Raw genomic sequence first — 12,966 nt, forward strand, 5'->3', positions numbered from 1 at the left:
GCCTGTGGATATAAATTTACTTAGAATCGGTGCTCACTGGCAAAGTTTTTCAAACTAGATATTGAATGAGAGGGTTTTAGTTAATACAAATTAATAAATTTATGATGACAAAAATCATGACATGTCCCAGAAAAGACAGTCTGCTGAAATGTTTGACTAAAGTGAATGTTGTTACTTGTTTAGTGGATTCCCAAAGCTTGGCTCCAGCCAGGTGGGGAGGTACCTTGTCACCAGATGCTTTTGCCAGCTCCTGACTGTGTGCTGGGAGGAGGATGGAGACTAAGTGTTTTCAAACAGCCTTTGGCAAAGAGGGGCAGGTGTGGCCCATCTGAAATTCAGCTGATTGGTTTTGACAGTGTGGTTCGGTTTTGGTTTTGTTTCTTTTATAAAACACCTTGAATATAAAATGTATGGATATCTTGACTGAGATTAATCAAAAGGTGCAGGTCCCTAAGGGTGCTGCATTGACACTGGTGACTTCCCAAGATTTCTTGATGCAGATGCTGAGAGTTGGGCCTGGGCTGGGCCGATCAGGGTCCGCAGAATCTGTCAGCAAATGGTTTGGCTTTGTGAGCTGAAGGTTGCTGGACCTTTTCTCTCCCTGAACACACAGTGGTTAAACTTAGAGAGATGTTTAGCAGCTGAGTCTGCACCCCCTTTGGCTACAGCTCAGAAACACCTGGGTCCAGACCTCTACTCCAGAGTAACTGTCCCTGCCCCATCACCAGGTGGCTTGGCCACTGAGCCTGGCAAGACAGTTTGTGCTACAGAAATGTCTCCCAGTACCAACAACCTCCTCACACACAGGTACTTGAATCCATTATATTTTCAGTCCTAAATAACTTTGGTTTGAATAGGAAGACAGGAAAATGCACAGCAAAGGGTTTCCATTGTCCTTGCTTGGGGAGTGACTGCAAGTGCCGTGACAGTCTCATTAGCTGACAGCACACAGTGACTTCCCTTCCCTAGACCAGAGAGAAGACAAACTCTCTGCTTGCTTTTTTCTCAGTTCTCTGCCTGAGGCAGTAGTGGAGCTGTGTGTATGGAGGTTTATTTGGCTGGGTGGGGTATAACAAGATATCAGTGTTATCTTTGGCCTTCTTGATTGCTAAAGCAGCCTAGAGCTCCAATTGTGCCAGGAGTGCCAGGCTGGCTGGCTGCAGGCAGCTTGCTCCTTGGTGACCTCACTCCCCTCTCTGTGCCTTCTGCTAGGGCTGTCAGGGCTCAGTCCCACCACTGAGTCATCAGCCTTGCTGCAGGGAGCCCAATTCTGCATCAGCCTCTTGTGGGAGGCTCTGTTCCCTGCAGGGCATGTGTAGGGATGGAAGATCCAAGGCCTGCTGAGAAATATGCTCAGGGATTAAACAGCAGTATCTGTTCAGGATGGTACAGCCATAGCCACTTGAATGGTTATAAAACAAGATATGAATGGAAAGGAGAAGCTTCAAGCAATCAGCTGAAATACATTTTTCTTATTTTAAATGTTAGAAATGTGTTTCAGAATGAGGTGTGTGGTTTTTAGCCTACCTGCTGTATTTTTTTTAACAAGGTATCCAGAAGTGAGAGTCAAGAGAGCCACTGAATCCCAAAATGTTGATGTATCAGATGGAGATGTCCATAGAGTCAAGGTTTCACACCCTGCATTTAAAACATTATGAGCATCCATATATTTTTACTCTTTCTTTGCTGTCTGGAAATGATGGAGAAAACAGCAGTGGCCCATTTTGTCAAGATGAAGACCGGAGACATCCATGAGGAGGTCAGAAAAGCAGAACAGATTTTGGTGCCATGCCTGGTCCATGCTGAGGAGAGATCAGTGCTGGGGGGACTGACCTGCTCCCCTGGGGCTGCAGGCAGGCAGCCCAGTGGAATACTGGAGATACAAACTCCCAAGTGGCTTTTCCCCTTCCCAGAGAGTGATGTGCACCAGTGGGGTGGGAGCAGAACCCAGGGTGGATGAGGGGACCTCTGAACTGGTGGGGAGCAGAGCTCTCAGACATCGCTGTCAGTGGGGGATTAGTGGGGTCGGACACGTACAGATCTTTAAACACCGGCACCATTTTAAAGCGGAGCAGCGTGCGGGGGGGCCGGGAAGTTTCCCTTATTCCCGCTGGTGACAGAAACCTCCTTTTCTCTCTGCTCCCCCTGCCCGCAGCCCCGGGTGGCAGCAGGGGGCACTGGTGGGACAGGATGGAGCCTCTGCTGGGGGACAGTGCCGGGAGCCACCGCTCCACCGGGCTGAGCCCATGGGGGCATGGGCTGGTCCCGGAGCCCACGGCACCCCCAGCCAGGTGGGGCTCCGAGTCCACGCTGCCACTGGGCAAATGTGGCACAAAGTGGCTGCAGCGAGGCTTGGCATTCCTGGCTGAATTCCTGCTGCAGCACCTGAATTCTGGCTTCTCTTGCCACGCAGCAGAGAAGGAGGCTTCCAGCATCAAAGAGCATCTCTGGAAACTTCTGTCCGTGGAAAGATAGAGCAGCAAAGCATCTGGGAGCCGCCGGGAGGAGCTGGGAGGAGCAGCAGAGGACCTGTGGGGCACAGAGGTGATGCCACGAATCTCTGGTCCATGCAGATGTATCTGCTCGGTTAGGCAGTGGTGAACCCAAGTCCTCTCCTGCTGCTCGGTGTCACCAGGTCCAGCTGCAGCCTCAGCCCAAGCAGCTGCTGGTGGTCAACACAGCTTCTTGCATGCAAACGCCTGGTGACATACAGTCACCAGGCTGTTTTAACCTGAATATTCCTCTCATTTTTACTAAAGAACTGTGGCTGATGCGCTTTGAGACAAACAAAACCCTTGGGGGAGGCTCTTGGTTGCTGTGAGCTGTAGGAGGTTGGGGCAGAGCAGCTCCCTGCCATGCTGCAGACCCTGCTGCTGAATGCAGCTTTCATAGTGCTCAGCTGGGCTCTCAGGACTCAGCAGCTTAGGGTACAAATCCAGAGATTTCAAAACGAGTGTTGGGTGCTTACAGTTTATTGCCTGAGGGTGGCAAACAGTCAGGCTTTATTTTGGGCTGGAATTTGTGGAAGCTATTGCCCACACCATGCTTGAGATTCCCACTGTGCTCTCCTTGCCTAAGCAAGATCCAGGCCACACAAACCGACTGAGAAGCTCCCATTGAGCCACAAACCCAGGGAAGGAGGGAGAAGGCTGTTGCCTGCAGTGTCATTAGGAAGAGAGCAATTAAACCCTTTGAAATCATCTGCACTGTGCTTATCTGCTGTTGTAATATCCCTAATTGCTGAGGAGAACCTGCTATATGACAGGCACTGAGGCAGATTGATTCTGCATCACTTTGGCTCTCCAGCACTGTGTTCTTTTTTCGAATAGATTGGCCCCAGCAAACACATCTTCCCCTATGATTCTGTGCTGCAGGAGGGACCAAAGGGTGCTCTCATCACAAGACAAACTTGCTCAGCTCGGTCACAGCCCCAGTAGTTTTCTATTCTGGGTGTAATCTAGAGAAAGATGAAAGGTGCTTTATTCTTTCTAATTCATTACCAGGTCAGCTTGCTTCAAAGATGAATAATTAAAGGCCCACATACATTTGTAAATGCCTACATTTTAATTAAAAAGCGACCCCTTCCTTGAAAATTCAGGCAGATAAAGTTGCATTGTGCTTACAAAAAGAGAATGAATTATTTATACTGTATGCTCTGCTCTTTAAATTACTTGGGTTTAATGTACTGCATAGGCACTCTGTATTGATAATAATGCTATTTTGCTTCCATTTAATCATCAAAATTTTATTTATTAACAAGAACAGAAATACCCAGTGCTGGCTGATCTGACACTTCACTGGGCTGCCAATAGGCTGGGTTCACTCCCAGTTTTATGTTGCAATAATTGTGGTTTTGTTGTGAAGAGGCTGTTTCACAGCCTGCTGTATTACCTGGTGAGGGATGTGATCTGGAATGGTGGAGTTTGTCACCCCAGTGGCATTTGTCAACACTGATTTCTGCTGCTGATTTCTGTTTTGCTGTATGTAGTTCATGGGGGTTCTTCTGGTTCCAGTTCACCTGCTCACTGTTTTAATGCCTGACTCCTCTTTGGTGTTTATTTTTAGGGTAATAAAGGCCTTGTGGTTTTTTGGCTTCTCCTATTTCCCCTAAAGTATCCTGCAGCTGTGGCAGCAGTTCAAGGTGAATCAGAAAAAGTAGCTGGGAGTAGAGGGCGAGCTGCAAAGCAGTTTCCTGGCTGTGAGGAGAGGATGCTGGGCAGTGTGGCTGTTCTGGGCTGGTGAACCTCTTCTGCATACTTTGGTTACCAGTAACTCTGAGCTTTACTTTTCTAGAATTGAATTTACCAGAAAAGAAGCTTTTGGACAATTTAGGACTGTGTTCAAGGGGGCTTGGTTCCTCAGTGGGAGGTGCCTGTATCTTGCAGACATTGCAGTGCACAGAGCTCAGGTGGGGAGCAGGATAAAGAGGTCTGTACAACAGATTTCAAAGGAAAAAGTGAGAGCCGTGGGAGCATCAGCTCCTGGGCAGTGTAACTTGTGCCCCTTTTTTTCCTATAGTGGCTGTGTGGGTCTTCCTTGCTTGCAGCTTCCCCCTTTCCTGACTTACAACACATAAATTGCCCTTTGAGTACACACTGACCCACTGGTGCTCAGCAAGGTGAGGTTTTTTAGCAGAAAAAAGCTTTGAAAACCAGGAATTGATGGGCTGCCAGAGAGGTGTTATTACATTACAGCCATTTCTAAGTGCTGGGTCATCTTTGACAGATTAATAACAGGTTTTGCTGGTTTAAAGTAAAAGGATATCAGACAGGAAGGAAATGGAGCAGAGGGGGCTGGGGACACTGAGCTCCCAGGCCATGGAAGGGCAGACTGAGTTGCTGAGTGTGCAAGGTGGGGTGGGTCCAGGGGTGACACTGAAAACCTTGTCTGCCTTCTGAAATACCAGACCTAATCCTGGGCACTGCAACCAAAAAGACTCTGCTGTAAATGGCTGCTGAGGTGTGTGTAAGATCCAGAGGTAACTGTAGTGCCTGTGTCAGGTTCTCACAGAAGCCCAGCTGCAGGTGGCAGGAAGAGACATGCTCTAACCCATCCTACATTTCCAAGCTGAGATCTGTATTTCTGGACCACCCCAGACTGATGATTTACCCACCATCTTCCTGAAAGTCTTAATGACGTCTTTACCCTACAGTCTCCTTGGGCAGCCCATCCCAGGGCTTTACTGTACTTCTGTTTGAAAGATTTTCCCAACATTTATCTTAATTCTCGCATCCCAATATTTTTGCCTGATTGCCAGCAGGCATGAAAATGTCATTGCTCTCTGCTACAGGAACCTTTTATCAATGAAAACCATTCCCCATCTCCCTTCTGCTTTCATTAGTTAATTGACCCATTTCCTTCTGTCTCTCCTTAGAGGCTTTTTCTACATTTCTGGTCATTCCTGTTGCTGTCCTCTGGCCTCTCATCAGTTTGTCTTTCTTGATGAACACTGCCCAAGATTGGATACAGGACTCCAGCTGAGGCTTCAGCAATGTGAAAGAGAAGATGGATTTCATGGGTCTCACAAATCTCTTTTCTGTTTATGAATTTCAGCATGACAGCTGCAAAACAACCTCAAACCCAACCCATGTTCAGGTGGCCCCCAAAGACTTTGGCATGATGGAGATGAGGACCAGGTAACTGCATGGATAGATGCATACATGAAACACAGACTTTCACCAGTCAGACAAAGGAAACTGAGCTTGGGGAAGTTGTATGGTGAGGGACAGACTTCTGCTTGCATAGGTGCTAGCCCCAGGTTTGTCCTGGTGAGGACCTGGTGGGTGTAGAAACAGGGCTTCATTCCCATCAAGCCAGGGTGCACCTTGTGAACACCTCATCCCCATCAAGAGCTGTGTGGTTGTCCCCTCTGGAGACAAACAAGGGTGGGTTTCATCAGGCTGGTGTCTTCAGCCCCTGTGGGCTCCATGAGCTGGGAGGATCTGAGCCTTCCTCCTGCTAGACTTGGCTTTCAGCTCCTGTATCTGTAGGCATATTTATTTAAGCTGTTCTCATTTGCTTTTCACTTGGGGAGGAAAAAGCAATCTGTGGAGAGATGAGTTGCGTTATTTTTATTTTTTTTCTCTGCTTCAGCCCAAGTGTTAGGCAGGAGGCTGGTGCTTGTTGCAAAGTTGAGCTCTGCAGAGGATGGTGGGGAGGCGTTTGGAGGAGCCCGTGGTGGTGGCTGGAATCCCTGTTGCCATAACAACCCGATACAGGCCTTAAATATAGCACCGGTGTTACCCCCAGCCCCCCTCTGTCCTTTCCTCTCAAACACAGGAGAAATGGGCTTTGCTTCCTTCTCACTTCAACCTCTTACAATCTGAAAGGTTGGACCTGGAGCCACCCCCAGCAATGTAAACCCTGGTAAGGGGGGGTGTGAGGTCAGGACCATGTAGTGAGAGGTTTGGTGGTCCTGCTGCATTCAGAGCTTTGGTGTGGGGTCTTCTAATACTGGTTTAACTCAGTGAAAATCCTCGAGCAGGTTGGACTGGATGAAGAAATCTCCCAGCAAGAGCAGAAAACATTTAACTGCTGAAGCAGCTGCTTCCTTGCTGCAGCTATGGCCATGGTGGATAGGACTGGGGCTGGGGCTGGGCAGGGACAAACCATGCCAGAGCATCACATCACACTTGCTTCATGCAGGGACTTGTCATTTCTGCCTGTTTTTGTGAGCTACTCTCTCTCTTTCCTTTGCAAACAGTCTGAAGCACTGTTCCCTCTGGGGTTTTCCTCCTGTCACCCCAGCTGCTGTCCCCTTCCCATGAGTGTCAGGAGGCTGTGAAGGCTCAGTAGTCATGCACAGTGTGCCAAGCATGAGCTGGCTGCACCAGGGGCAGGTCAAGCAGCTGGGACATGGCATTATTATTTTTCAGAAATTCAAATGCAGCAGATTCCTCACTGAAGACAGCACAGAGACAGATTTTCAGAGAGGAGGAGAAAGGCTGAGTGCTGCAGCAGGGAGCTGGTGCCTTGGGCATCCCTGTGCAATCAGTGGAAGAGAGGAGGAAGGGAGGGAGCAGGCAGTCCCCCCCAGTGCTCCTGGGGATGGGAGTGAGAATTTATCCCACTGAAGTCCCTTAGCTTGGGAGAAAGATCACATAAAAAATTCACCGGATGCCTTTGGTATCTCCAGCATATGATTACACAGCAAAACCATCTGTTACATTTACATTTATTCCTCAGCAAACTGTATAGATGTTTTTAGAAATTCATACAGATCTTTTTCATTGAATATTGGGGTTTATGCTATTGATCAGGAGGAGCCCTGAACTGTGGGAATTTACTGGCATAATACAGTGGGAGAGCCCCCAGGATCCTGACTTCACTGTAATGTTGGTTTCATGTTGTTAGTTTAGTTAATATAATTACATTCTTTTACTTTATAATATTAGCAGGGCATTTGGAGTGCAAAATGAAGCAGCAGAACAATATGGAATGCTAAAATTAAGGTTTTCCCATAAATTCCTCTCCCTTGTTCATCTGCAAAGAGGTGCAACCTGCAGATGTCAGATTAATCTATTGTATTTTTTCTTCTCCAGTAATAAGCTCATCCCTGATAATTTTGTGTACTTTTCTCCTGATCTAGTCATTGAAAACAGGTAATTTTCCTGCCATTGCCTTTGATTCCTACTAGAGACCAACAAATGGTGTGAAAAATTCCAGCATAAGCAGTTTTAATTTTGGCAAAGTTAGAGGTAACTGAATACAGAATAACTTGAGGGGTCAAGAAGGTATTTTCCAAACAAAAGGCAGCTGTTCTCAATTGACTGTTTTATCATTTTAGGTGTACTTTCCTCTTGAACTCTTCTGAATTGGAGTTGGAAAACATCAGGTCACAAATTCCAGGATTTAACAAGGGAGGATACTGCTTTGGGATGTTAGAGCCAGAAGAGAACAGTAAGGTTTAATATGAGTTGAAAGATGAGTGAAACATGAAGGGTCTGCCTTCCACCAGCTGGTCATCTTCTTCCACTTCTCTGCATAAATGTCAAGAATTGTTATGGTGCTGCTTTTTAATCTGACTAATGCATTGACTAGTCCATTGGGTTGAAGAACTAATAGAAAAAATGGCACTGAAAAAACCCCATTGCTGTACATCAGCTTTGGTGCTGGGTGTCTAAGAGTGCTTGGGGAGCTCCAGCAGGCTGTGAAGTCATTATGAACAATTGAACACTGGATATGCTCAGAGACCTGCATCCTGGAGGCATATTTCAAAGGAAAACATAACTGTCAGAATCTATAGGATGTAACTTGCAGTTAAGTTTTTGTGTTCATGTTTTCTTGCAAATCCTTGGGTAGATGGGAGCTGAATACAGCAAATGGGCTCAGGAGTTCAAGCACACGCAGTGCTGGGGTTTTACTCTGCTGAGTGAATCCCAGGGTCTGGGCAGAGGTTTGATGTTCCTTGATGGCAATGTAATGAGTGAAAACTGGAGAGAAGATGCTCTGGAGTGACTCAGCATCACGACTGTATGTTGAAAGTGCCTTAGTGCAATATTTAGCTGCTGGAAAAAAGCCCTGTTAGAGTTTAGGCTCCAAACCCAAGCAGCAGTGGCCCAGAAAGACCTGAACACAGCATGGCTGGGCAGGAGAAGCTGAGATGGCTTTAAATGTGTTTTAGATGTGTTTAAAAGTTTCTGCTGTGTTTGTGCTGGCACTTGCCAAGGGCTGGAGCTGCTGTGCATGACATGCAGGGTTCAGAGGTGCTGTGAGATGCTCTGATACCTTCTCACAGCACCATGGAGCTGCTGCCCTGTGCAGCTTCTCCTGACTGGTTAAGTTTGAAGTAGGGAAGAGAAGGAGGCAGCTGATTTTATCTCCTTTATTCCAGACCTGGAAAAAGTTATTTCTCTCTGAGAGCCAAGCAGGTATTTCCAGTGCCTTTCATACAACCTTTGGTGGTACCTAGTGTGAAGACACTGAATGCCTAGGGCTTGCTTTGGTGATATTTATATGTCCCTTTCTGCAAAGGGAAGGTACATCTCCTCCCAGGCTGCAGCTTTCCAGCTGCTCAGTGCAGACACAGCTTCCTATTCTCTTTTGGGGATTGTCCTTCAGGGTCTGGAAAGGCTGCATTTAAACCTGGAAACTGAGCAGGCCAACAGATTTGTTTGTATCTACAAAGTCACCTCCCTTAAAATGTGCTTCAGTCCCTGTGGTGGCTGGAGGGTCACATTTCTCCTCATCAGGCAAATGTTTGAGAGCCTCAGTCTCGGGTTGTACTGCAAAGACTTGTAAAGCAAACCACTAAGTTTCTGGGATGGTTCCCCAGACATTGCTGCTTGTTTGTGCTTGTTCCTACATTAATTAATATTTTCCCATGGGGGATCTCTTGTTTTAGTGAATTTCTTGCAAAATTGAACTGGTCTTTCTTGGCTTGCTGAAGTAAAGTCCATGAAGTCGGATGCTTTAAGTATAGAGATGTTGAGGCTTGCTGTTCACATTGTTGATTCTGATTTCACAGCAAGGAGGTTGGTGCACATCCTCTCTCCAGATTAAGTCAGGTTCTTTGGTAGACAAGAAAGAGGCACGAGGGGACAGTGTTTGTAGTGTCACATGCTCAGAGGTCTCGGGCTGCAAGGATGGATCTACCTGAGCGAGAGTACTTCAGGTCTTTGCCTGTCTGCAGCAGGACATGCTCCTTGGCTTAAGGGACCCACTGATGGATCCTGCAGGGACAGATGGCCAGTGGCCAATGTTACCTTGGCATCCCCAGAGAAGAAGTGAATTGCTGGTATTGCCCAGTGCTGGGGAAGCAGAACTGCTGAGTGATCCTCAAGCTACTGTTAAGGAAGCTTCAAGCAAATCTAGGGGGGTTTTTACAGAATAAAATACCCAGAAGGAACAGCACAAGCTCAGAGATAGTGCTTTTCCCAGTGCTTCTTTATAAAATTCCCTTGCCTGCAGTGTTCCTGGGGCTATTAGCTGTTTTAAGTGGAAAAGCAGCAGGGAGGTGGCATGGTCCCTGCAGTCCCCAGCCCTTGGGCTTCACTCGGCCCACATCAGCCCCTGAACTGCTGTCATCCATCCTCCTTCTTCCTTTCCTTTGAGAGCAGGACTCAGGAGAGCAAAGACCAGAGGAAGAAGGGATTGTGCAGCCACACGTGGCACCCCAGAAGTGAAATCACATTTTACCAGGACTTTTTCTGCAGAAGAGAAACACCCACACAGGACAAATAGCTTTGAGCTAGGAATAAATTGTAGCTGTTTTATGGAGCTTAAGATCTATCGAGATGATACTTGTGTTGTCCTTGGTAATCAGAAGAGCTGAATTGCTACTTGGCTTCCCCAGGCTCCCCCTGGACAGCCTGACCCATCTCAAAGGGACTGGCCTGAGCAAGGCAGGCAAACTCACCCAGATCCACACAGGGCTCAAGGAGGAGGCTTTGAAGTGTTGCTGAGCAGAGGTATTTAATTAACCTCCTCTATTGATTTTGATGAGAACCACCTTCAGTTTTTATATGCAAGGGAAAAAGAGCCTGACTGAAGAGCAGCCATCTGTCAGACAGCCAAGTGAGTGCTGGGATGGGCTCGGTTCTCTCACCTCTGGTTTTCCCCTGCAAGACTGTGGTTGACCTTTGCAAACGTGCCAGAAAATAGAGACAGAGAGAGAGAGAGGTGAAGAAAACCAAAGAGAATGTCTCCACAAGGCTTATGATTCCCCAGCAGTCAGGGTGGCACAGGAGGGGTGGAGGAAGCAATGGGCTCCAAGCAGGGACAGCACCTCCAGAGGACCTGGAGGTACTGGAATGGAAGAGTAGAGGGAAGGTGGAGGTTCCCTTGCATCAGCTGATCCCCAAGGCAGAAGTGTTTGTGGCACCCCTTACACAGCCCTTGGGGGCCAGTGGCTGCCCAGGACAAAGTCTGGGTGCTCTGCTGTGTTCTGCATCACATCAGGAGAGGGAGGGGAGGCTGAAAATGCAAGCTAAGGTTGAACATGAAAGGCCATCAAGGGATTTCAGAGAACGACTGTGAAATATTGAAATGGCTTCTTGCTCTTCAAACATGCCAGTGTGTGGGAAGTTTGTGGATTTGCTGGGATTCCCTGAGTTACTGGGGCAGAACTGCTTGAACTGAGGAACTTTTAAATTTTGCATTACATTGGCTGGGTTGTTAATATTTAATGTATGGAAAAAGACAAGGGTAGGGAGCTGACAACTCTCTTAAAATAAAAATCTTAAGGATGATAATAGCAAGGAATTTTTGCTATTGTTATTTGGCTTCTGGAATGGCTGCATGTAAATTCCAGAAGCAGGGGGGAACCTTGCTATGCCAGAGGCCATGTGGATGGGCAGGGGGGATAGAGGGGGGAAGGGCAGAAACCCAGAGCTGCTCCTCCCTGAAGGATGGAGTTTATCCAGACCATGTGTTTTCCTCTGCTTGAAACCAGGTGAAAATAATCTGTCTTCCACAGTGGATCTGGGTTCTGCTGGATGCCCCCCAACACCGAGCTGGCAGGAACACAGGCAGGGGTTTCCAGGGACTCCCTGCCAGATCTGCTGCCCATGATGGGGCAGCCTAAAGGATTTCAGAGAACAGCTTTGTCACAACTGCCTTTTGCAGAGAATAAAGCATTCCCCAGCACTCTCCATTCTGTGCTATCATGAGGAGTTTGGACAGCAAAATGCTTTTTAGAGCACTCCAATGGTAGGAGCTCAGAGATAACAGTAAATCTTCATTTCTAAGCTGTTGACCCTCTTAGATGTTCAGTCACACTGGAAAATGAGTCTCAATGGGGCAGGGATGGTTGGGCCAGGCATTGCAGTAGAGGTTTTGCTGAGAAGCTGCAAGAAATTTTGGTGTCTAAGCCTAAAGTAGTTGGGGGCAGGAGATGGCTTTGATCCCCTTTGTGCTGAAGGACGTGAGCAGATGCCTTTGCTCTCTGGACAAGTGCTTGTTGCCCTGGGAGTTCTAAAAAGATTAACAATCTGCTTTGCTCCCTCCTTTTCCAGATGCACCTTTGAAAATCAAAGTGACCAACAAGCAATGCACAGAGATGCAGCAGATGAAACTGCCTTTAGGAGAGGGTCTCAGGCTGCAGATCCCATGTGGAAGGAGAAATGGCCTTGGTAGTTTCAGAGAGCCACCATCCAAGCACCTAAAAAATGTGATCTTAAGATGGCTCCATTGTCTGCTTTTCCTCCTGGTCAGATCCAGAGAAGTCCTTGATCCATTGCTGGTTCTTCCCAAGCCTGCTGTGCTGCTATGTGCTCCCTGTGGGCCCGGTGCAGTAGCCTTGGTGTCAAAACCTGGAGCTGCAGCACCCTGAGAGCTGGGTGCTGTGGTGATCCCTGCTCTGTTCTCAGCATCCTCCACTCCTCCTGAGATCAAGGAAGCAGAGATGCACTTTTGGTAGGTTATTGCAATGTTTTCATTTTGTATGATTACATCCAATTTGTTCCTTTTGGTTAGTTGGTGCTGGGTTTTATTCCCCTGCAGAACTCATGCATAAAGAGAAAAGGGCATGTTTAGAAGAGCTTATTAAAATTCATGGGGAGTGGTGCTGTCCCATGTGGGAAAAAGTTTAATCTGAGACAGCCTTCAAGAATGGCTTATTGCAGCCTCCTGCATCACCCATAAATACTTCTGGGAAAAACAAGGAAGGAGAACAAAGTGTTCAATAAGCTGCTTAAAAATGATCTTCATAATCCTGCAAATTAAAATGTATGTTATTAAAAACAAATTACAGATGCAAAAGAGTGCAAGAAAGGCTGAAAGTGACCCTTTCCAGGGATGACTGATGGCACTCCTGCAGCTGGGACTGGATGTCCCTGAAATCAAAGCTCTCCTCACTCCAAGGAGACAACCCCATTGGTAGTACAAGAAGCCCAGTCTTTCCTGCAGGACCTTCCTCCAGGGAACTGGGCTGCCCCAGTATTAGAAATAATATTGAACAGCTTCTTGAAATTAGATTCGACACACACACACCTCACCACCCCCTCCCGCATGTCACTTCTCAGCATG

Source organism: Calypte anna, chromosome 20 (genome assembly GCF_003957555.1).
Source record: "Calypte anna isolate BGI_N300 chromosome 20, bCalAnn1_v1.p, whole genome shotgun sequence".
Taxonomy (NCBI): domain Eukaryota; kingdom Metazoa; phylum Chordata; class Aves; order Apodiformes; family Trochilidae; genus Calypte; species Calypte anna.